The sequence below is a fragment of the Dermochelys coriacea genome, chromosome 1 (genome assembly GCF_009764565.3).
Source record: "Dermochelys coriacea isolate rDerCor1 chromosome 1, rDerCor1.pri.v4, whole genome shotgun sequence".
Lineage (NCBI taxonomy): Eukaryota > Metazoa > Chordata > Testudines > Dermochelyidae > Dermochelys > Dermochelys coriacea.
The window spans coordinates 318,447,576-318,471,703 of NC_050068.2; positions in this window are offsets into that span (position 1 = coordinate 318,447,576).

Below are 24,128 nucleotides of genomic sequence, written 5' to 3' on the forward strand. Positions count from 1 at the left end.
GAGAGAGAGTGACAGAGAGAAAGTGAGTTACAGAGAGAGAGAGAGGGGCCACAGCATCAGCAAATGATAGAAGAGGGTGCCAAATGGGTCCCAAACCTAGCCATACGGAGTTGCACCTGTGGTGATAGACCCCCTTTACAGGCCCCTGCAGTCATATTTCAATGCTTAAATAAATGGCCTGATTTTCAAAAGTGCTGGGCACCCAGTAGCTCCCACTGACTTCACTAACCCTTGTTCAATATTGGTGTCATTCATCCCAACCATATCCAATGGCTGGTCAGTAACTGCAGCTATGAAATAGAGGCACAATCAGCTTGGTAAGTCTGGCCCCCTCAAGAGGCCCCCAAACCTGACACATCTGTTGTACTGTGTATTCCTAAGGGTGGCCCCAACTTTGATCCCACATCTTTGGCCACCTAGGTATTGTCTACCCACTCATATGTCCCCATGACCTATGAGCCCCTCCTATTGAAGGAAAAGTTACCTGCACTGGATGACATAAGAAATGAGTGACCGCATGCCCCCAGAAGAGAATTAACCACAATGAGCCCTCATTTAAACACAACTCCCAGTTCCACCAGAGGCCTGCAGATGGGGCACTACAGAGGAACACAGTGTCACTCATTCACTCTGCTCAGGTGCAGCCTACTCACTAAGTGACTGTCATAAATATAAAGGGAAGGGTAACCACATTTCTGTATATAGAACTATAAAATCCCTCCTGGCCAGAGGAAAAACCCTTTCACCTGTAAAGAGTTAAGAAGCTAAGATAACCTTGCTGGCACCTGACCAAAATGACCAATGAGGAGACAAGATACTTTCAAAGCTGGAGGCGGTGGGGGAGGGAACAAAGGGTCTGTCTGTGTGATGCTTTTGCCGGGAACAGATCAGGAATGCTCTTCAGAACTCCGTAAGTTAGTAAGTAATCTAGCTAGAAATGTGTTAGATTTCCTTTTATTTAATGGCTGGTAAAATAGCTATGCTGAATGGAATGTATATTCCTATTTTTGTGTCTTTTTGTAACTTAAGGTTTTGCCTAGAGGGATTCTCTATGTTTTGAATCTGATTACCCTGTAAGGTATTTACCATCTTGATTTTACAGAGGTGATTCTTTTACTTTTTCTTTAATTAAAATTCTTCTTTTAAGAACCTGATTATTTTTTTCATTGCTCTTAAGATTCAAGGGTTTGGGTCTGTATTCACCTATGCAAATTGGTGAGGATTTTTATCAAGCCTTCCCCAGGAAAGGGGGTGTAGGGCTTGGGGGATATTTTGGGGGGAAGACGTCTCCAAGTGGGCTCTTTCCCTGTTCTTTGTTTAACACGCTTGGTGGTAGCAGCATAGGGTTCAAGGACAAGGCAAAGTTTGTACCTCGAGGAAGTTTTTAAACTAAAGTGGTAAGAATAAGCTTAGGTGGTCTTTCATGCAGGTCCCCACATCTGTACCCTAGAGTTCAGAGTGGGGAAGGAATCTTGACAGTGACTCAGTGGAAGATTTGTGTGTGTCTCTGAGCAGCATTCATCAAAATTTGGATGTCTCATAAATTTTGGCATGAAGTCCAGCCCCTTACTCCCCAATTACAGATGAAACCCCAATTGTCCTTTGGGTCAAACTGAATTCCAAAGTCTTCCAGGAAGTCCAAACCCAAGCCATACTCTAGGCAAATCATTCCTGTCCCCAGGTCCTGTCACTGCCATTCTTTTTTTCCCCCACCAGACAAGTCAATGTTAATGTGCTCCTCTCTGGACTAATCTATGGAACCATAGGCAAAAAACCAGGGAGATCCCTAGGTGAGGTTTCAAAAAGAGAAGGACCCTGGAGCATTATTGAACACTACAGCTTCAAACATCCAGCACCCCACCTAGTTGATATCCCTGAGGATTTAAAGAAAGTGTCCTTGCCACAGGGTTTGAGAGAGACAGACACATACAGAAAGCCCCAAGCTCTTCTCCTATATTTGCTACAGGGCAGACTGCTACTTTTGCTGCTTCTCTGGGCCCATGGCATGTTTCTGTAAAAAATCCTTCAATTAGCAGTGGAGCTAGAAATTCTCAACACACAGGCATCTGGCCCCTTAAATACTCCTTCCCCAGTCAGGCTGTAACCTGTTTCCAAGCAGGTCAGTCATTCCCTGAGTCTCCTTTCCTCTGAATGACCAACACAAGTATGGAAGTGAGGAGGAGGAAAACATGATACGCTTTGCAAGGGAAACACTGCTAAAATGAGAATTACATGCCTACAGCCCCTTACTCTTGATAATAGCCTTTAGTCTTGCAAGAAGTCACACTGAAGTGCATGCATGGGAGGTTTGCCAGTACAAACATGCAACACTATTTCGATTTTGGATTTGCAATAGTTTATCCAATCTTGATGAGTCTTCTTTGTGGGCCAAGAGATAATACCTCTGCTGGAGACTGGTATTTCACACTAGTTAATGATTCTCTTCAAGCTGGTGACTTGCACAGGTACAGAGGCTTACAACTGCAAATGTTCAAATATTACTTTACAGTATGGAATACAGATGTTTTCGTTGAGATTGAATGCTTGTGAGTGGCTTCCTGGATAAATAAAGTCTAAAGACTTAGCACATTTTTATATCTCTAATACCTATTATAGTAATAGTAACACACAGGTAAATCAGATAGATTCCTGCTATGTGTTTATCAGTATTCAAATGAGGGATGGGGACCTTGGCACCTAGTTTTCCAGTGTCACAAGGTGTAATCAAAGAAGGTTCAGTGAGTCATTTTTAGTCATCCAAACCAGTCTGCCTTCTGTTATCTTTCTGGGCCAAATCCCAACATCCTTTTATTCAGTCAAGACTCCCAGTCAGTAGTTTTGCCAGAGTAAGGACTTAACAAGTACTCTGCAACTTTGTCCTGTGGCCAGACGCCCTGCCGGTGCTCACCCTTATAGCACGGATTGGTGTGGCAGTGGCTTTGCCTCCATTTCACTCTGGACCTTCAGCTAATCCACCCAGCCTACAAAACCTTCTGGGTTAGGTCACTTAGCCATCCAGATATATCACATAACAGTCCCCCTCCTTTCAAAGTCCAAAATAAAGACAAGGAACATAAACTCAATTGTTCCCTTAGGGAAGCCTTGATAGACATCAGTCTCCCCCTTTCCTGGCCCCATACAATCTTCTCTCCCACAATCAGGGGTCAACGTCTGCTCTCCCTCCCATCCAGGCAGCAAATGAGATGGGGCCTCCCTTTTTAGCCCCTCCCTCAAAGCCCGGTACCTGCTTCGGGTGTCCCAGGCTGGGGCTGATAGGGCTTTCAGCAGCCCATTCACCCTCTTCTGACTCATGTGTGGTTTGTCTACCCCACCACAGCCCTATATTCACAAACTGAGCCAAATCCTCAACTACAGTAAATTAGCATAGATCCATTGATTTCACCATCCCCTAGTGTTTCTGTGAAGATACACCAATTTATAACAGTTGAAGATCTGGCCTATTGATTTGTCTTAAGCAAGCAATTCTGGGTCCTGTTGGTAAGCTTGGACCGATGAGTCTAACATGGAACTTCTGACAATCTGATTCCTCTTCCATTTCACAAAACACCATTTGACATTTAAAAAATGGGGCAGGGCCTGCTCTGAACTAAGCACACTGAATTATCTGCCCTTTTCAACAGAATCTTAGTCCAGACTATGACCTGACTTGCATCCCACAGAACCCCAGCTGAAGTGGGTCATCACAGAAAAGGTGGAATAAAACATGTGGGCTATGTGTACACAGGACAAGCTCTTTGAGGGTCAAATCTTCCTTTTGTCTGTGAAAACCCACTGAAGAGACAGGAAATTGTGCATTTTTCCTATTCTAGAGTTTTCTTTCACTCCATCATGGAGGTGGTGCTGGGGTATCATAAGATTTCCACTCACTAAATAGGCAGGAGGGGCAAGGTCTTTCATAGTGACACATGTTCTGAGATCTGCTGTTGATTTTTTCTCTTTTTATTAAGAGTTTTCTATGTCACTCCAGGAATCTGAATAGAGCTTTACAGTAAAAATAAAGACATGATGACAGAGCCATAGCTAGCATAAATTGCCCTAATTTCATCGATTTTAGTAGAGCAGCAAACAAACAAATTACACCAGCTGAGAATCTCCCCTCTAGTCCCATTCCTGAGAATTTGACAAAATAAGTTAAATTATTAAATTATTGCACAAACAGAGCTGGTCGAATAATGGATTGAACCACTGCTGCAGTTAGAATTTTTTCTTATTGTGGATCTAGTTTATTTCCACTGTTTTTTGGAAGATGACAATTTTATCTTCTAATTCCTAGACTTTTCTGACCCCAGTCATCTCTTATTATGGTTTAAAAATTTTTGTATATTCTTGAATCTGAGAGGCTTAACATATCACATATATCAGTGTCACCTTTCTTTAGGTTTCAGAGTAGCAGCCGTGTTAGTCTGTATTCGCAAAAAGAAAAGGAGTACTTGTGGCACCTTAGAGACTAACAAATTTATTAGAGCATAAGCTTTCGTGAGCTCCAGCTCACTTCATCGGATGCATTTGGTGGAAAAAACAGAGGAGAGATTTATATACACACACACAGAGAACATGAAACAATGGGTTTATCATACACACTGTAAGGAGAGTGATCACTTAAGATAAGCCATCACCAACAGCAGGGGGGAGAAAGGAGGAAAACCTTTCATGGTGACAAGCAGGTAGGCTAATTCCAGCAGTTAACAAGAATATCAGAGGAACAGTGGGGGGTGGGGTGGGCGGGAGAAATACCATGGGGAAATAGTTTTACTTTGTGTAATGACTCATCCATTCCCAGTCTCTATTCAAGCCTAAGTTAATTGTATCCAGTTTGCAAATTAATTCCAATTCAGCAGTCTCTCGTTGGAGTCTGTTTTTTGAAGCTTTTTTGTTGAAGTATAGCCACTCTTAGGTCTGTGATCGAGTGACCAGAGAGATTGAAGTGTTCTCCAACTGGTTTTTGAATGTTATAATTCTTGACGTCTGATTTGTGTCCATTCATTCTTTTACGTAGAGACTGTCCAGTTTGGCCAATGTACATGGCAGAGGGGCATTGCTGGCACATGATGGCATATATCACATTGGTAGATGCGCAGGTGAACGAGCCTCTGATAGTGTGGCTGATGTGATTAGGCCCTATGATGGTATCCCCTGAATAGATATGTGGACAGAGTTGGCAACGGGCTTTGTTGCAAGGATAGGTTCCTGGGTTAGTGGTTCTGTTGTGTGGTGTGTGGTTGCTGGTGAGTATTTGCTTCAGATTGGGGGGCTGTCTGTAAGCAACAGCAGCCTGGATTTCTACATAGACTGCTTCCGCCGACGTGCACGAGCTGAAATTTTGGAAAAGCAGCATCGCTTACCCCATAACCTCAGCCATGCAGAACACAGTGCCATCCACAGCCTCAGAAACAACTCTGACATCATAATCAAAAAGGCTGACAAAGGAGGTGCTGTCGTCATCATGAATAGGTCGGAGTATGAACAAGAGGCTACTAGGCAGCTCTCCAACACCACTTTCTACAAGCCATTACCCTCTGATCCCACTGAGAGTTACCAAAAGAAACTACAGCATTTGCTCAAGAAACTCCCTGAAAAAGCACAAGAACAAATCCGCACAGACACACCCCTAGAACCCCAACCTGGGATATTCTATCTGCTACCCAAGATCCATAAACCTGGAAATCCTGGACGCCCCATCATCTCAGGCATTGGCACCCTGACAGCAGGATTGTCTGGCTATGTAGACTCCCTCCTCAGGCCCTTCGTTACCAGCACTCCCAGCTATCTTCGAGACACCACCGATTTCCTGAGGAAACTACAGTCCATTGGTGATCTTCCTAAAAACACCATCCTAGCCACTATGGATGTAGAAGCCCTCTACACCAACATTCCACACAAAGATGGACTACAAGCCGTCAGGAACAGTATCCCCGATACTGTCACGGCTAACCTGGTGGCAGAACTTTGTGACTTTGTCCTGACCCATAACTATTTCACATTTGGTGACAATGTATACCTTCAAATCAGCGGCACTGCGATGGGTACCCGCATGGCCCCACAGTATGCCAACATTTTTATGGCTGACTTAGAACAACGCTTCCTCAGCTCTCGTCCCCTAATGCCCCTACTCTACTTGCGCTACATTGATGACATCTTCATCATCTGGACCCATGGAAAAGAAGCTCTTGAGGAATTCCACCATGATTTCAACAGTTTCCATCCCACCATCAACCTCAGCCTGGAACAGTCCACACAAGAGATCCACTTCCTGGACACTACGGTGCTAATAAGCGATGGTCACATAAACACCACCCTATATCGGAAACCTACTGACCGCTATTCCTACCTACATGCCTCTAGCTTTCATCCAGATCATACCACTCGATCCATTGTCTACAGCCAAGCGCTACGATATAACCGCATTTGCTCCAACCCCTCAGACAGAGACAAACACCTACAAGATCTCTATCATGCATTCCTACAACTACAATACCCACCTGCTGAAGTGAAGAAACAGATTGACAGAGCCAGAAGAGTACCCAGAAGTCACCTACTACAGGACAGGCCCAACAAAGAAAACAACAGAACGCCACTAGCCATCACCTTCAGCCCCCAACTAAAACCTCTCCAACGCATCATCAAGGATCTACAACCTATCCTGAAGGACGAGCCATCGCTCTCTCAGATCTTGGGAGACAGACCAGTCCTTGCTTACAGACAGCCCCCCAATCTGAAGCAAATACTCACCAGCAAGCACACACCACACAACAGAACCACTAACCCAGGAACCTATCCTTGCAACAAAGCCCGTTGCCAACTCTGTCCACATATCTATTCAGGGCATACCATCATAGGGCCTAATCACATCAGCCACACTATCAGAGGCTCGTTCACCTGCGCATCTACCAATGTGATATATGCCATCATGTGCCAGCAATGCCCCTCTGCCATGTACATTGGCCAAACTGGACAGTCTCTACGTAAAAGAATGAATGGACACAAATCAGACGTCAAGAATTATAACATTCAAAAACCAGTTGGAGAACACTTCAATCTCTCTGGTCACTCGATCACAGACCTAAGAGTGGCTATACTTCAACAAAAAAGCTTCAAAAACAGACTCCAACGAGAGACTGCTGAATTGGAATTAATTTGCAAACTGGATACAATTAACTTAGGCTTGAATAGAGACTGGGAATGGATGAGTCATTACACAAAGTAAAACTATTTCCCCATGGTATTTCTCCCTCCCACCCCACCCCCCACTGTTCCTCTGATATTCTTGTTAACTGCTGGAATTAGCCTACCTGCTTGTCACCATGAAAGGTTTTCCTCCTTTCCCCCCCCTGCTGTTGGTGATGGCTTATCTTAAGTGATCACTCTCCTTACAGTGTGTATGATAAACCCATTGTTTCATGTTCTCTGTGTGTGTGTATATAAATCTCTCCTCTGTTTTTTCCACCAAATGCATCCGATGAAGTGAGCTGTAGCTCACGAAAGCTTATGCTCTAATAAATTTGTTAGTCTCTAAGGTGCCACAAGTACTCCTTTTCTTTTTGCGAATACAGACTAACACGGCTGCTACTCTGAAACCAAGGACTGGTCTGTCTCCCAAGATCTGAGAGAGCAATGGCTCGTCCTTCAGGATAGGTTGTAGATCCTTGATGATGCGTTGGAGAGGTTTTAGTTGGGGGCTGAAGGTGATGGCTAGTGGCGTTCTGTTGTTTTCTTTGTTGGGCCTGTCCTGTAGTAGGTGACTTCTGGGTACTCTTCTGGCTCTGTCAATCTGTTTCTTCACTTCAGCAGGTGGGTATTGTAGTTGTAGGAATGCATGATAGAGATCTTGTAGGTGTTTGTCTCTGTCTGAGGGGTTGGAGCAAATGCGGTTATATCGTAGCGCTTGGCTGTAGACAATGGATCGAGTGGTATGATCTGGATGAAAGCTAGAGGCATGTAGGTAGGAATAGCGGTCAGTAGGTTTCCGATATAGGGTGGTGTTTATGTGACCATCGCTTATTAGCACCATAGTGTTCAGGAAGTGGATCTCTTGTGTGGACTGGTCCAGGGTGAGGTTGATGGTGGGATGGAAATTGTTGAAATCATGGTGGAATTCCTCAAGAGCTTCTTTTCCATGGGTCCAGATGATGAAGATGTCATCAATGTAGCGCAAGTAGAGTAGGGGCATTAGGGGACGAGAGCTGAGGAAGCGTTGTTCTAAGTCAGCCATAAAAATGTTGGCATACTGTGGGGCCATGCGGGTACCCATCGCAGTGCCGCTGAGTAATGGTATTTTCACTAACTAATTTATTTCAGCAACAGCGAAGCTGTATATATTTTAAAAATTGGCTTCTACATAAGTGAATGTGCTTACATCGCAGAGAAAGACATAAAGGTGTTAAAGTATAAATCATTAATTTGGTTGATTCCTTTATGTCCACAGTGGCAAACTAATCTTTAATGAAACTGAAATGAGATTATCATGGAAGGACATGCAGCTGCTCGAACTACAGAACATAGTTAAATATGTAGATGCTAAACTCTGGTTAATTTTGGATATATTTGTGCCTCTAAATTTGTGCCTCTAAATTCTCTGAGTGGCTTTGAAGGAACCTATCTTTAGAGACCTGTTTTTTATTATTTTTATTTTGGCCAAAGACTCAGAAACAGTTCTTGTATTCAACTGAGAAATGATAGCCTATCTTCCATTTTTCATAAATATTAAAGTAAACAAAATCAACTGTCAGAAACACCTGGCTCATGTAATCAACTACATCACATACCAGGTTCTCTCGCTTAATATATAAAACAACTGGAGAATTCAATTTTGAGATAGGCAAAACATTCCTAAATTGTGTGCATCTTCTGTTTTGTTAACTCCACTTAAACTGCATGCTGTATAATCCCTCCAATATTTCCTATGGTCCTAGGAAAGCTTATAGGATAGCTACACGGATCAAGAAGGGGACATTTTTAGCTGTCTGGAGAGCAATTAGTGCTAATTTGAATAGAGTATACAATTTAAATATGAGGAATTGAAATCCCGGTTCCCTAACTGAGGGCTCTATTCTGATCTTTGAAGAAAAAATTCTTTTTTTTAAAAGGAGGTACATCTCTGCCCAGTGTAAGGGTAACACAGCTTTCATTATCATTGTTGCATATTTTAACTGACATAATTGTATTTGAGAATATTACTCTCAAAGGATTATCCTTATCTGTGTTTCAGACATATATTGATAATTTCCTACCATTACCAATGACCATAAACATATGTTTGCCTATTTTTAGACTCCCAGTTGCTTTATTCAGGCTGCTTAACCCATGATAGGAGTCATTTTGAAGTCTTTATCAAACTCTATGTTCTCCTTTATCCAGTGTCTCTTAACTTCTGCCTGCCTCAATGGCCAAGACTCGTCCTCTCAGCCCCATCACCTCTTGTCTCCCTATCTCCTGTCATTCATCATTCATTATCTCTTCTCTTCTCCTCATCACCCTCTCTCATTTCGCTCCAATTTTCTGAGCCTGCCTATCTTACTTATAGCTTTGTGCTTTATTACTGGTGGACTGACTTCTCATCCAACTCGCTTCTTGATTCTGCGCACTATGGCTTCCATCCTCTCCATCCCACTGAAACTGCCCTCATAACAGTCATTAGGGACCACTTCTTTCCCCAGTTTGAGGGTCACTTCTCCATACTTCTCTTTGGTCATTCTGCAGATCTTGATATGATCAACAATCAGCTTCTCCTCAATACAATCTTTTTCTTGGCTTTCATGACTATTTAATGTACTGTTTCTTCTCCCACCATACACCTCCAAATCCTTCTGAAGCCCACCTTGCTTTTCAACACTGACCTTTTTCCCTCTCTTATTTGTTCATCTCCTTTTGCCACATCCTCATTCTCAGTTTGAAAAACTGATATACATAATGTCATACCCAACAGTGTATAGTTCATATTATCATTTTCCCCTTCTCTCCACTTTTGTATGTTATGTGCTATATTAGTCTATTTTAGATTTCAGATTCTCTGGAACAAGTATGATGCCTCTTATTTCTGTAAATTGACTTTATTCTAGTGTATGTGCATACATAAATATTAAATAATTATATAACATATCTGCATTTAGTAGACATTTCATTTGTTCAGAAAAGCAATCCTCCCTCCAGCTCTCAAAAACACTAAGGTCACCAAAGGAGGATGAGATCCTTCATTCAATGAAGATCTCTATTTCCTTTTAATATCCATTGATATTAAAACTACAGGTCACTACTGAATTGTCAATGGGATAAGAATTTGGCCCTGTTGAAATATCCTTTTCTGTTAACTTCATATTAGTTATTAGACAAGGATTTCTTATTATTATTTATAATTTTCATTTTAAAATAAAAGTTCCCAGAGATCCAAGTTAAGATTGAAGGTCCATTATGCCAGGTGCTATACAAAAACATAGGAAGACACTCTCTCTATTTTAAGGGCCCAATCTTGTGGACACAAAGCATATAAGTATCTCTACTCATATGCTTATTTCCAAAAAATTAAATTAAAAATATTTTCAGTAATACGATTTTATTCTTGGAAAAAATACATTGCATGTTAATGGGATTTGTTTATAAAGATAACCAACATTGTTTAAGAAAAAAGAGGATCTTAAATGGTTGCTAAATATGTACTGTGTTGCTTCCAATGTCATCTTGTCAGATATATGTAGTCTAAGATGTACGCTCTGTGTTTGAAACAGGACATTTTACATTATAATGACTCCATCTATATCATATTAAATCACCTACATTAAAAGGGAATATTGCACATGATTTGCAGTGCATCCTGTAGCTGACCATGACCTGTGTGTATCTCATTCTGACATTTTGAATGTGTGGCTATCATATAAGAAGATGAATTAACTTTACTAATATATAGGAAACTTTAAATCATACAATCTGTTTTGCAGCCCAGTTGAGGAATTTTAGGCACCCTTAAAGTGAATGAGCTGTTTGGATAGACAACTATACCCTAAATCCAATAGCCTTTCAGCTTGTCATAGAGGATCATGACCCACAGTGTTCCAAGATTCATGTTTGCTGATAGAAAGCTTTTTATGTAAGTTAAAAATGTGGTATTAAGATAAAATATAGTATCAAGGGCACAATTGTTATAATGTTCCAGGTTAGTATATTCTGATAAAAGGAAAATACTGTTAAAAACTGAAAAGCAGCAAAGCTTAGTTTCAAGTCTGATGAAATTTCCAGTTTCTACTGTAGATGTCTTTTTCACTGATAATTATGTAACTGGTGACTTGACCACAGATGCTTAGCATGTATGTTTCCTGAATAAGATCCAATTAAAAGCCTACCATCTGTCACAAATCTTTGTCTCCCTAGAGCTTTCAACATTAGTGACATACAGTTGCATTCAAGCATTAGCCTACCTTTCAAACATTGTGATCAATTTTATCAATAAATCTATTTACTAGGTATCTTTCAGAGGTTCCCACAGAGGATTTTTTTGTTTCACATGCCCTCACATAACATTAATTTCTCTATAAGTCAGAAATGAAAATATTACCGTGAGATATTTAGGAAGAAGCATAATAAAAATGGTTATGGCCCAACTGAAGTCAATTACAGTCTTTCCATTGACTTCAATGGAAACTGGATAAGGTCTTTAGCACATACAATATTTAAACACAGTAGAGACAATAGACTGTCTTGTACTTTTGGAAGAATTATGTATTTTAAAATAAATAGATATTATTATTAATTCAGTGGGCTGGCGAGCATTTAATGTGGGGCTACTATCCAAAACCATGCTCTCAGGTGTTCTTTGGTTAAAAATACATATAAACAGTGCAGATACATAAATACCTTTATACAGTAAATGAACATTCAGTATTACTTAGTTTGTGTAGTTTTAATTTATAAAACATATTTTCAAATCCCTTGATTATTCTCTGTGATCCAGTGAATAATTGTCATCTTTTAATCAGATTTTCAAGACTCCTGTTTAATAATTGTTTATAATTCCTAATAAACCTATTGATCTGAAATGTCAGTTAATTTCTCAATTGTATTGACAATTACATGCATATTTAACACATTTTATAGTCCTTGACACTTCTAAAGGTGAAGTTTTCTGATGGTGGAACAGATAATTTGAAAGCATAAATATTTAATTCTGTGCTGTGCCATTAACTGTTTCTTTCTGATATCTTTTTCTTTAAAGACATGGAAGTTGGTCGGGGAAAAAATAAGTTATTTCCACTTATCTGAAAAGAATAGCATTGCTCCTAGGATAGTATTGCATTATTACAATTTTACGATTTACATTTGAACTGAAAAAAATAAAAAGCATGAGTGAAATGAATCAAATATTCACACATTTAGAATCTGAAAATGTGGCTATTTTCATTATAGTTCTTAAGCACCCAAACTGTTCTGGTTATTTCACAGAAACTAATAAAGCACTGGGGATAGATCCACTAAAGGATTAAATCACTAATTTGGGGGCACCTGCCAACCCAGTGGGATCCACAGCCCCTAGTTAGGTTCCCAGAGTCCCTATACAATCCATGGAGAGAGTTAGGTGCCTAAGAATGGGATCCACAAAAGCTAGCACACAGAATGGGGAGCCACCTAAGCTAGCCAATAGGGAATGTTGAGGAGAAAGGAGTGGCCTAATCTCTGCCCCCCTCAGGACTTGCATCTATCTCTACTTGGGATTCTCAGCTGTGAACCCCCTCCTGGAGGGAGGTGCCTAAATTCTGTATGGGTTGGAAGGTCTCCTTTTATCCAGTGGTTAGGGTACTAACAGATCATAAATACTTATTTTTCCAGATTCCAAAGCTTTCTAGAGTGAAATATTTCTTTGCAGGTGGACATGGTTTTGGAATATTCTTTCCTTGTCTATTTTTATTAATAATGGAGAAAATCCTTATCTTTGCAATTGACCTGAAAGTCCCCTTCCAGAAGTTCTGGCACATTCTATAACTCAGGAGAGAGAAGCAGCATTTGGTGGTGTGCACAGCAGAGCCCAATTCTGTGGAGCCTTCTTATTCAAGGGGAGATGAGTCAAATAGGTCTGCTGTCATGTGGAGATCCCAGCCACTGTCTTCAACATAAAGCAAGTTGCAAGCAGCGCAAAGGCTATTAGCTCCAACAAGGATGGATAAACAGCAAAAGCACCTGCTAAGCATGCACACATGAAGCAGTAGCTGAAACACAGCTCTATGTTCGAGTCCTCAAATTGTCCCTACACTGCTGTCTAAGGATCCCTAGCCTTAAATTGACAAGGCCTTTTTTGGTACTAAATGCTAAGCTTGTTTGCCTACATTCCCTGAAGCCTCATATACTCTGGGAAGTTTCTCGTTGCCAACGATGGATCTTAGCAAGGGGTGCAGCTGAACCAGTGCTAAACATGACTTCACTACAAGAACAAAGCAGAACAAGTTCATTGAGCATCACTTTAGCAGATGTGTTAAACCCTTTTGTGTGTGTCATCCAAACCAGTCTATAACCCAAAGAACTACATATCACAGTGGTTCTGTTTCAACTAACCTGTAAAATCAGTGCCTTATTTTTATGAAAATGGATTGCCTGGTACACACATTAATATATGAAGGCCTGATCCACATGAACAGACCTGAGTACCTGTGTGGGAACCTATTGACATCAATTGGAATTTCATGTAGGGGTAAGTCTGCCAGTGGGGATCTGATAACAGGACCAGGGTGCAATTACTCACCCTCAAAGTATCTGAGATATCATTTTCACATTTCAGTAGTGCATAGAGCCTCTAGCTGAGGTCAGGGCACCATTGTATATAAATAGACATGACAAAGGGTGGGAAGAGAAATGGGCACAGAGAAGAGACGTGACTTGCCTAAGCACCCAGAAGACCCACTCTCCTTGCCCAGCCAGTCCCAGTATCTCCCCAGCTTCCAGTTTTTCTTACTCCCCTTCCATTCCGAGTCTCACCAGGCTCCTTGCCTCCATCTACTCTTTTTCCTCTCCATTGATCCAGCTTTTGTCCTCACTACATTTAAATCAGATGGGTTCCTCCTCCATGCTGTGTGGGTGGCAGCATGGTGCTCCCTGCTCTCAGTTCCAGACCCCAACCAGGCCTGAAGCAGCTGGTAGCAGCAATTACAGGGAAAGTTCAGCTTCACCCTGGTGGTCCTGGACTGGAGCAAGCTCAGTTGCTCTGTGAAGAAGACACATGCACAGTCCGGTCAGCACAGAAGTTATAAAGGGGTGGAGCATGCTCAGCCACTCTGTGGGGAATGGAGTATGCATTCACTCTGTGGGGAATGGAGTATGGAGTTCGGTCAGCAGGAGGAGCTGTGAGAGGCTCAAGCATGCTTAGTGTTGATGGGAGCTTTGGAGAGTTTAGCTGCTAAAATCAAAGAAGTCTCTAATGAGCATGTGCAGACTGAAAATTTCTTGTCTTATAACTTGGCCAAATTTGGATGGATTTTCACAGGAACAGCAAAAGGCACATTACTGACACAAAGGCCCCCCCCCCATTTCAAAGTCCAGCACCAAAGCATGGAGGTACTCAAACATTTTTTTTAATCAATTTTATTTTTTTATCTTGGGTAAAGCAAATTTTTTTTCCCTAGCCTCAGTCTCAGAAATAGACTTTGGCTGAAGATTTCCAGAACAATCCAGTCTGAGGCAAACAGAATATGGAAAATTTCAGCCCAGTTAAAGTTTGACAAATATATAAGCAGCTGAAAACTGGATCCTATAAAGGGACATGTTGAACAACCTTAATAGTTGATGCTACTGGCTCCATCTAGAATGAAAGGTTAAAATAATACGTATACTAGCTGGTATGGCATTTGATTTGAAGACTGCATGGCAAGCCAAAATACAAGCTACTTCGCAGAACTTGATTACACCCCTATGGAAAAATAGTTGCATAAGGTAAAATACATAACACTTTAAAGGATCAACACCAGAATACTTGCAAGTACTTTATCTCCTTATACCTTTAAAAATACAAAAAAAATCTTAGAATATAAATTTTTTTAGAGCATGGACTCTCTGTGCATGTGCATAAGTGTGTATGTTTATACAGCACCTGGCACAATGGACTCCATTCCTGATTGAACCCACTGAGTGCTATTGTAATAAAAAAGTTTATATATACACAAAATAAGTTTATAACTTTAATTGACAACTCCTTGAGGAAAGATACCTGTCTGATTTTTAGACCAGACACCATGCACAGCTTTGGTGATGCATATATAAAAAAGATGAGATTTGTGACTTCAGTTAAAATGGTATCAATAAAGAACAAAATAAATTCTTCTTTTTTTTGTAGAAAGTATTCCCTGAATTTCCCCCTTCTTTGTAAAATTAATCACCCTGTCGATGATTTGTCAGAGTTTGGGAGTTTAAACAAAAAGTTGAAAGTATAAGGAAAAAAATTGAGATGTTATGTTTGTTTTTCTACTTCAGTTTTGTGTTGAGGTGCAGTACTGGTAACTCAGTTATATACTGGGGTACAAATAGTTCAAATAATTTATTGCAATACCATTACTTTAAATCAGAGCCTAATGTGCCTAAACAGAAACACTAGTGAACTTTGAAAAAAAATATGAGAAATAATTGTCCCCCTCTTAACTTTGTACAAAACATATTTAAAATAATCTCCATGGTGAGCTGGAAATCATGTATGAAATGAGAACTACCATCCCTGAGAAATATATTTCAGAGAAGGGAGTTTTGCTAGGCTTCTACCTCATCCAAAAGTATCAAGTTGCTGTCTCTCTTACATTTGGGAGGCACACTGGATGGACTGATGACAAAGTTATGGTGATGTGTTGTAGAGGCAAAGCCAGTGGGATGCCTTTGCCAGTTCTTGCTTCTGTTATTTTTTCCCTTCTATTTCAAACAGTCATTTCAATCTTCCTGCTCCATCAGGTGAGACCCAAACTTTCATATTGTTTCTCTCTCTTTCTCTCTGTAGGCTGTATGGTTAATGTTTTCATCTGTGCAAATTATTGCTTAGATTACAATATTTATGAAACTGTGCTAGACTCCATATAGACCTATAGTAAGACAGTCCATGCCCTGGAGAGTTTACAATCTGAAAGACCGACAATGAAATGTGGGGAAAACAGGATACTGCATATTTATGTTGTTTATTTTATTTAGTATGGATACGTTATTCCCAAATGCCCCTCTCCCCAGCCATAATTTGTTGACTGTTTTTTGTAGGTGCCATTGCAGAAGTAGATCTGAGTGAGAAATGGGTTGTGGGCTTGTGGAGCAACTCAAGAAGGGGGTTCCATGGGTGGTGATGTTGTGGAAGAAAGTATTAAGACAACTGTGGGAGAAGCAGGCAAACAGGATATTGGGGCTGCGATGGCTGGTGGGCTGCATGGGATGGGGAGCAATGCAATAAGAGAAAAGGACCTTGATCCTGGACTACAGCCAAAGAACACTTGACACAACTCCAGAGGGGTGGTGCAAAAGTGGCTTTTCTTTTCCTCAAATCCCACTGTATGCTAGGCCAATCCCTTTGGCATATATGAGAATATCTTGAAGCTGCTCCAAGGTGTTCCATCTCCCAACAGCTCAAAGAGTCTGGTACAGCAGTTATGACAGCCAGAGGGCAGGAGAGTTCAGGCCATGTATTTTTTTTTCCTAGCCATGCCTCCCATACCAGCATCAGGGAAGGGAGATGATATAACCACATTGGCTTTGTACTACCCAGTGATCCCAGTATGCAGTGGGAATCTGCTAGTGGCCAGTTCAGCTGGTTTGGGGAGAGTTTTGCATGGATAAAGCAGTTGTAACGAGGACCAGGATCTATTCAAAGGACTATGGCTTTATCTACACTACAGAGTTAGGTCGACATAAAGCAGCTAACTATGTCAGGGTACACACTACAGCCTTGCTCCCACCGATGTAAGTGCCCTACTAGAGCGACATAATAACTCCACCTCCAAGAGAGGCGTAGAGCTTATAATTGTATAGTTAAGGTGATGTAGTGCTTGTGTAGACACTGTGTTCCTTTTACATTGGCTGTTGGTTGTCTTCTCAATTTCACAGCTCTGCTGGAGCCCTGAAATAAGAAAGCCGGCTCCCAGCTCCGCAGCTGGTCTGCTGGGTCTCTGCTCCAAGGTGGGCTGCCACCCTGCCCTTCACCTTAGGAAACCCTGCTGCTCCCCGGGGGGCCAGCTCCCTTCTCCCCACAAGGCGCCTGGCAGTCTACTGGTCTCCGGGCATGGATCTGCCTGCCAGAGATGAGAAGACCCGGGGAACAGCTGTGCTCCCAGCATAGTGCTCCGTGGAGCTGAGAGCCCTGGCTTACAGCCCCCCACACTGCCCCTCTTCTGAAGCGCTCCAGGTGAGGACATGCACCACCAACAGAAGGAGGGTACTGTGGACATCAGCCACCACAATAATTACTGCATGGTTGAAAGTGGACCTAACATAGGTTTACTTAAGGTGGTGCTGTAGACATGCCCTATATGTCAGCACTGATAAATGAGCAATAGGGAATAATGTTGTATTGGCAGGTGGATTAAATGCCCCAACAGGTATTTCCAGGTTCTAATTTCTCTGCCTCAACAATATATATTGTGTTCACTGTGTGAAGACAGTTATTTGGCTGTAACAAATCACTGAAATGAAAAACATGATGGTATGACTCCCAAGGTACTTTCATTCACTTAGAGTTCTTTTGACATGCTGAAAAACCTTGACATATTTACACCTTGTACTTTCTATACGTAAAAGTGCAAAGGGGCTGAGCATTCTCAAGAACAATTCACTTGATTGATATCTGAAGTTCTGGAAATTTGACTTTGTTAGAAATCTAATTCCATACCTTATTTGGAGACGGCAAAGAGGCACACAGACTTTAAGTATATTTAGTGATGGCTCTTACTCTAGAAATAGGCTAGAGGGTCATTTTTCATAGGTATTCAGCACACAAGGGGTTCTTTCAACCACTCCCCAATATCCAGATCTCCTGAAGGTATCACATATATAGTACAACTTCAGTGTTTAATAAATCAAAATTATTATTTTGTAATTATGCATATCAAGGGAACACAGAACAATCCATTTTAGCTTGCATAATGACAGGTTTCAGAGTAGCAGCTGTGTTAGTCTGTACCCATAAAAAGAAACGGAGTACATGTGGCACCTTAGAGACTAACAAACAAATTAATTAACAAGTACTCCTTTTCATTTTACCTGTGTCCTTTACTAACTTGACAGTTGAGTTCTTTTTCAGTAGCCAAATTTGCATTTCTTCCTCAAATTTGAAATATTTAAAACAACATAGCCTTTCTTTCTAGTGTTTTGTTTAGCAGAAATATGTTGCATTCCCCTGGCCTTCACAATTTAATTGTCAGAAGTCTACTGTCTCATCCAGAGTTACTGTAATTCCCCCCACCCAAATATACGTAGAGACTTTTATCCAGAGTAATTTATGTAGCCTTTTTAGTATACTGTCAGCTTACCTATTAGCTTAATTCATAATAGGTGTAAACATTAAGGAAGTTTAATTCTCAAGATAGTCTCAGAATTTTTGTGGCTTGTCTGTGTCACAGGGTGGCACAAGTTTCCTTCCCCTTGTCCCTGCACCATGTGCTTGGGCTGACAAAAGAAAGGTTCTCAGAAGCCTCTTTCAGGTGTTTTACCCATGTTCTTTTATTTACAGTGGCTGTACAGTCCCAATTTCCCCCAATACTGGTCCCCGCTCTGACCCCTCACTGGGTCCCCTGGCCTTTGAGGCTTGTGTCAGCCAGCAGAGACAGAGCCACAACCCTCCTATCCTCCTGCCTGGCTAACCTCCCCTCACTGAGCTCTTCCCTGGGTTAATATTTCTTCCCAGTCATTAACCCAGCTGGTTCCACTTGGCTCAGCAGATTACACTGAGCCTGCCCTCGTTAGGGCCTGCAGCTGGGCTCCCGGCTAAGGATCTTGGCCCATGTACCCAGCCACTCTACAGGGAAACAGGAGGAAGCCGGGTCTTTAGCAGGGCATCCAAAGGTTTCACACCTCTGCCCTGCGACAGTCTGACTCATTGTAAATGCGGCAGTTAATTCCTCCCTAATAGACACATACATAAAGGTACATAGACTTTTACAAATATTTTTAGAAATGTTATGCTTAGTTGGAACAAAATTGCCCTAGTTATATAGGCATTACTCTCAGTGAAGTTATAAGTATTAGCCAGGATGGGCAGGAATGGTATCGCTAGCCTCTCTTTGCCAGAAGCTGGGAATGAGCGAAAGGGGATGGATCACTTGATGATTACGTGTTCTGTTCATTCCCTCTGCGGCATCTGGCAGTCCTTTGGTCTGACTCAGTAGGGCCATTCTTATGTTCTTATATACACATCTGCCCTATTTCTACTTTGTGGGGATTTCACCAAACTACAGAAGTTTGAGAGGCATTTTTGTTGAATGCAACCACAGATTTTTTTTCTGGGCATAAGGATGCATGAACATCATAATAATGTTCCATAGTTGGGACCACCACAACCACACATAAAGACTTCTTTTCCACATAGAAGGGAGATTCTTGGCCATGCTCTGACCTTTTTTCCCCCATAGTGTTATGTGGCTGGAGTGGCATAACGGGGCTCTAAAAGCTCCAGGCCTGACTAGGAGAGAACTCCCCAAGTGCAAGAACTGAAAAAGTCAGCCATAAGGCTGCCTCTCAAGGAGCCATTCCCAAGTCTGGGTCTAGGGTTACAAAAGAGGTAGTGCTGGTGGTGAAAAGATTGTGGTGTGTGTGCATAACCCAAAATCAAGGAAACATAAAGAAGACTTAAAGTCACCTAACCACCCCTGTCCCCTTGAGCTGTGTGTTCTGCTCTAAGCAGAAAATCACAGACTCTCAGTTAGAGTGGACACAACTTCTTCTCTGTGCCTGGTGAACTGTGACTTATCTCTGTGAGGGGTTTTACCTGTACTCCTGGGGCCATCAGTCTCTACTGGTTTTGGTCTAGGTACATCTAATTCTTCTCTCAGTAAAGACTATAAAATCATTAAAACCTCTTTCTCTGCCTCCTCCTCCCACTAGATTTCTCTTATCTAGCATGAGGCTTAGAAAGAGAAAGAGTGGTTAGAGACGTACCCTATGACTTGGGAGACCTGGATTCCATTCTTTCCTCTACCACAAACTTCCTCTGTGATCTTGGACAAATCACTCAGTCTCTCTGTGCCTCAGTTCCCCATCTGTAAAATGGGGATAATATTTGTGTTATGAAGATAAACATATTAAAGATTTTGAGGAGCTCAAATATTACTGTGATGGGGGCCATATAAGTACCTACAATAGAAAGATGATGGTGCTATCATGATAGAGCAAAACATATGGTTCTAATCCTGTACTCTGGCCCTAGATTACTTGGGTGTGATAGATAGGGTATAGGTATATATAGACATTTGTTTAAGCCATATTCTTATATCATATTACTCTTCCATAATAATTAGTTTCCCAAGCTACATTTTTACCTTTCTTCATTTCAAAGACATTCTTCCATTGCTCTCTGTCCACCAAGCAAACATCTGTGCATAATTTTCATTATGCTCTTGGCACACCTTTTACAAAACTTCTCAAGAAGCTCCAGGAAGGTGTTTCATAGCTCACTTGTGTAATGGAGAAAGAGTGTGCAAGTGTATAGATCAGTGGAGATATATGTTACCTCATTAAAGACATGAATGTCACTTTGGATGTTCCTCATTCAGGTCCAGGCAATATCAGCCTATTCCAAGAAAGACACAAAATAAACTCTTCATAGAACCCCTGGCCATATGTTATACATGTTCTGTTTTTTGTTTTTGTTTTTGTTTTTTTCATGTCAGTTCTTGTATCTGAACATGTTCCTACATCAAACATATCTTTGCCTCCTTTCTCTTCCCAAATGATTTCTCCAACCAGTTTGATCATGTCTACATAATCATGATAACTCCGCCCTTTCCTATCTTTTGCTATCATGATCTATTTCTTTCTCTTCCCCACCTCTGTTTGTCTATTGAGAATTCAATTAGTCTAAAATGTAGATTTTATGAGTCATTACTAGTTTCTGTATATAAAGAGAAATCAGAGATCAATAATTAATTAATAATAACTATTAAAGAATTATTTCCCCCCACTCCTCTTTCCACTCATTTTTGATAACATAAACTCTGGTCAAATACTTGTATAAATTAATCTCTATTTTGTTATATTGAAATACTGGTAGTGCATTGACTGTGACAGGCAGGGGTAGAGCTGATTAGTGGCTAGACGTCATGTGCGGTCCTTCAAGTTTTTCAGCTCAGGTGACAAGTATTAGTTCTGGAGCTGTCACATCCAGGCCCACAGTTTCTACACTGAAACCCTGTCTTCTGTACTCATCATATCACAGACCAAGATCAGAAATGCTGTAGGAAACAGCTGAGAGTGGGATTCATAAGGGGGACATAGGCTGAGCATTGCAACACATATCTTGTAAGTGTTCTGTTGCCAAATAGAATTCACAATCCTGAGTTAGGCACCTGGGATCGCTATACAATTCATGGGGAAATTTAGTCATTTTATAAAGGGATTCACAGAAGACAGAACTCTGAGTAAGGAGTTGAATGAACTTGCCAGGCATGAAATGCTGAGGAGAGATGTGGAGTCTAATCCCCAACCCTCAATGGGTGTTAGGCCCCTATCTACACTGGGAATTTTATACAAGTATTTTATATAATGTGGAAGAGTGTCAACAAGAGAGATTGAAAAAGATGCACCTGAAAGTATGCCATAGTCCATAAGTTAAGACCCTCACCTATGATTCAAGACACTCGGGTTCAAATCCCTGTACCACATCTACCAGATTTGGCTCTCCAGGCAATGTAGTTGTGGAACACCTACTTTATGAACCCTTCTGGGTGAGACTTAGACACCGAGCTGCTAGGTAATTATCGGTTTGAAGTGACTGCATTTTGAAAAAGCATCTGCCTTTTTCCAGTAAGGGTGCTGTACTCAGAAGACCCAGAAAACATTGGTCCATGAAAATACTGCATAAAGCTATTAAATGCTTTCACTAGGAGCCTGATTTTCAGAGATTTACAGCTAATGCCGAATTCAGTTACTTTGGGTTCTTAGCACCTCTGAAAATTAGTCTCTATATGCACCAACACTGAGCTATGAGAAAAGTTTGAAGGGAGCACAGCAGCTCATGGCATGAACTCTCCCAAGACCACAGAAGTATCTACTCCCCAAATCCATATGATAGGTTGGGTGGAATCTGTCAGGAGTGCAAGGGGCCTGCCTGGGAACCAGCCCAACTTGGTGGTAGGCTTCCCTCTGAGTTCTACAGATATTTTCATAGAAGTGAAAGATTGACTCCACACCTGCACTCTACTTAAAGAGGAGCTATGTGGGACAGGAAGTTATTACCAATGAAAGAATTCCAGAGCACCCCATGAGGCCAACAGGAACAGGGAGACACCTATCCCCTTGGTAGGGATGGCTCTCCACTGGGCTATATCTTCCTTTCTCTACACTTCCTCAGAATCCACACATTGAGGCTGTACCCTTCACCTTCTCCAGTCTCCAAACCCTTCCTCAGCAGTTTCTGTACCATGAAGCTCTCTCAAATTCAGCTTAATATTTTAGAGACAGTTCAAGATTAATCTTCATTATATACCTTAATTCCAAGCAACATTTTCCTGTGATCAATGTATTTTCTAAAATTTGAAAATGATGTTTAAATTTCCATCTGGAAGTAGATTTAATCAAGAATAGTAAAAGCAGGGATCATATTTGTTACAACCATTAATCACAAATCACATAAAATATATCCAATGTCTGTTTAAATATCCTGACATTTTGGACCCTAATTAGAGACAGGAATGCAATTTAGGGCCAGGCTACACCACAAAGAGAAAAAGTTTTCATTCTAACTAATGATACTCCTTTGTATTCTAAATCCAAAACTTCACTATAAATTAGTTATGGTCTCCAAACAAAACAGAAGATTGTAGCTGCAGGGGAACCATTAAATATGTATCTTCCAACTTTAAAGAAGACATTTCAAAATGGAAATTTCGTTGGCTCCACCTTTTTAAATTTCTGTGTTGTAGTAGGTATCAGAAATGACTTTGAAAATGCCTCTGGGTAAAATAGAGTGTATATAAAGTGTTTCATTTTACATCTCAACAGTCAAGACTGAATTAATCAACTTTAGGCAGTCCTACAGTAGCTGGATAGACACCTAGTTGACCTTGCAGATTTTTGTCGTTAATGTTTTCCAGATTTCCTGAGATGATGATGATGATTCCCATTAAGAATTATGCAGTTAATTTTGAACAGTATTAAGTGAATGTGCATCTCAAGTTGCATCTCTCCTTTTATGTTAATTCTGTTAACATTTTCTTATCCAACTTTCTTCTTGTCCTTCTCTATTTTTAGTTTGCACTCTTCTCTTGGTCTCCCTTCCTCTTAGTTTTTTTTTATTCACCACAACAGCAAGCAGTCACCTAACAGCAATCAAATATTTTTCAATTCAATACTAAATTTATGTCAAAACTCCGCTATAAGTAAAATATATATATTTTAAATCACTTTTTTACAAAAGGAAGTTGTGTAAGTTTAAGTCAAGTCAGTTCCAGGGCAGGGTTATTTGACAAGGAACATTATTACAGATATCTAAATCAAGATATCATGAATTCTAGTATCTTTTTCATCTCTTCATATTCATTTAAATAAAAAAAATATAATTAATTTCCTTTAGGATGAAAATAAACTTACATATTTAGCTGACAACTTCAAAGCTGCCTAGAGGATTTGGATGCTCCATCATGTTTAAAGGTGGAAATAAATTTCTTTTAAATTATTATCAACCATCATTTGTTCTACTTACCAGCCTGCTTAATAACTATGGAAAGATTTGTTAAAAGTAAACTATTTGAATAATATCTTCCCCTTTTAGTGAGAAAAGCTCCACAGCTCAAGACTATCTGTGATGGAATGCACCCCTGTATTCCCACCCTACACACTATTGTAATAATCTTTGTACAAAATGGAAAGTATCACTTTAAAACTCATAATTTGCTGGTCAATATTGCCCTGGTAAAATGTGTGACAAGACTGAATGTGAAGTTATAAGATTCCTCTGTATGGCATTA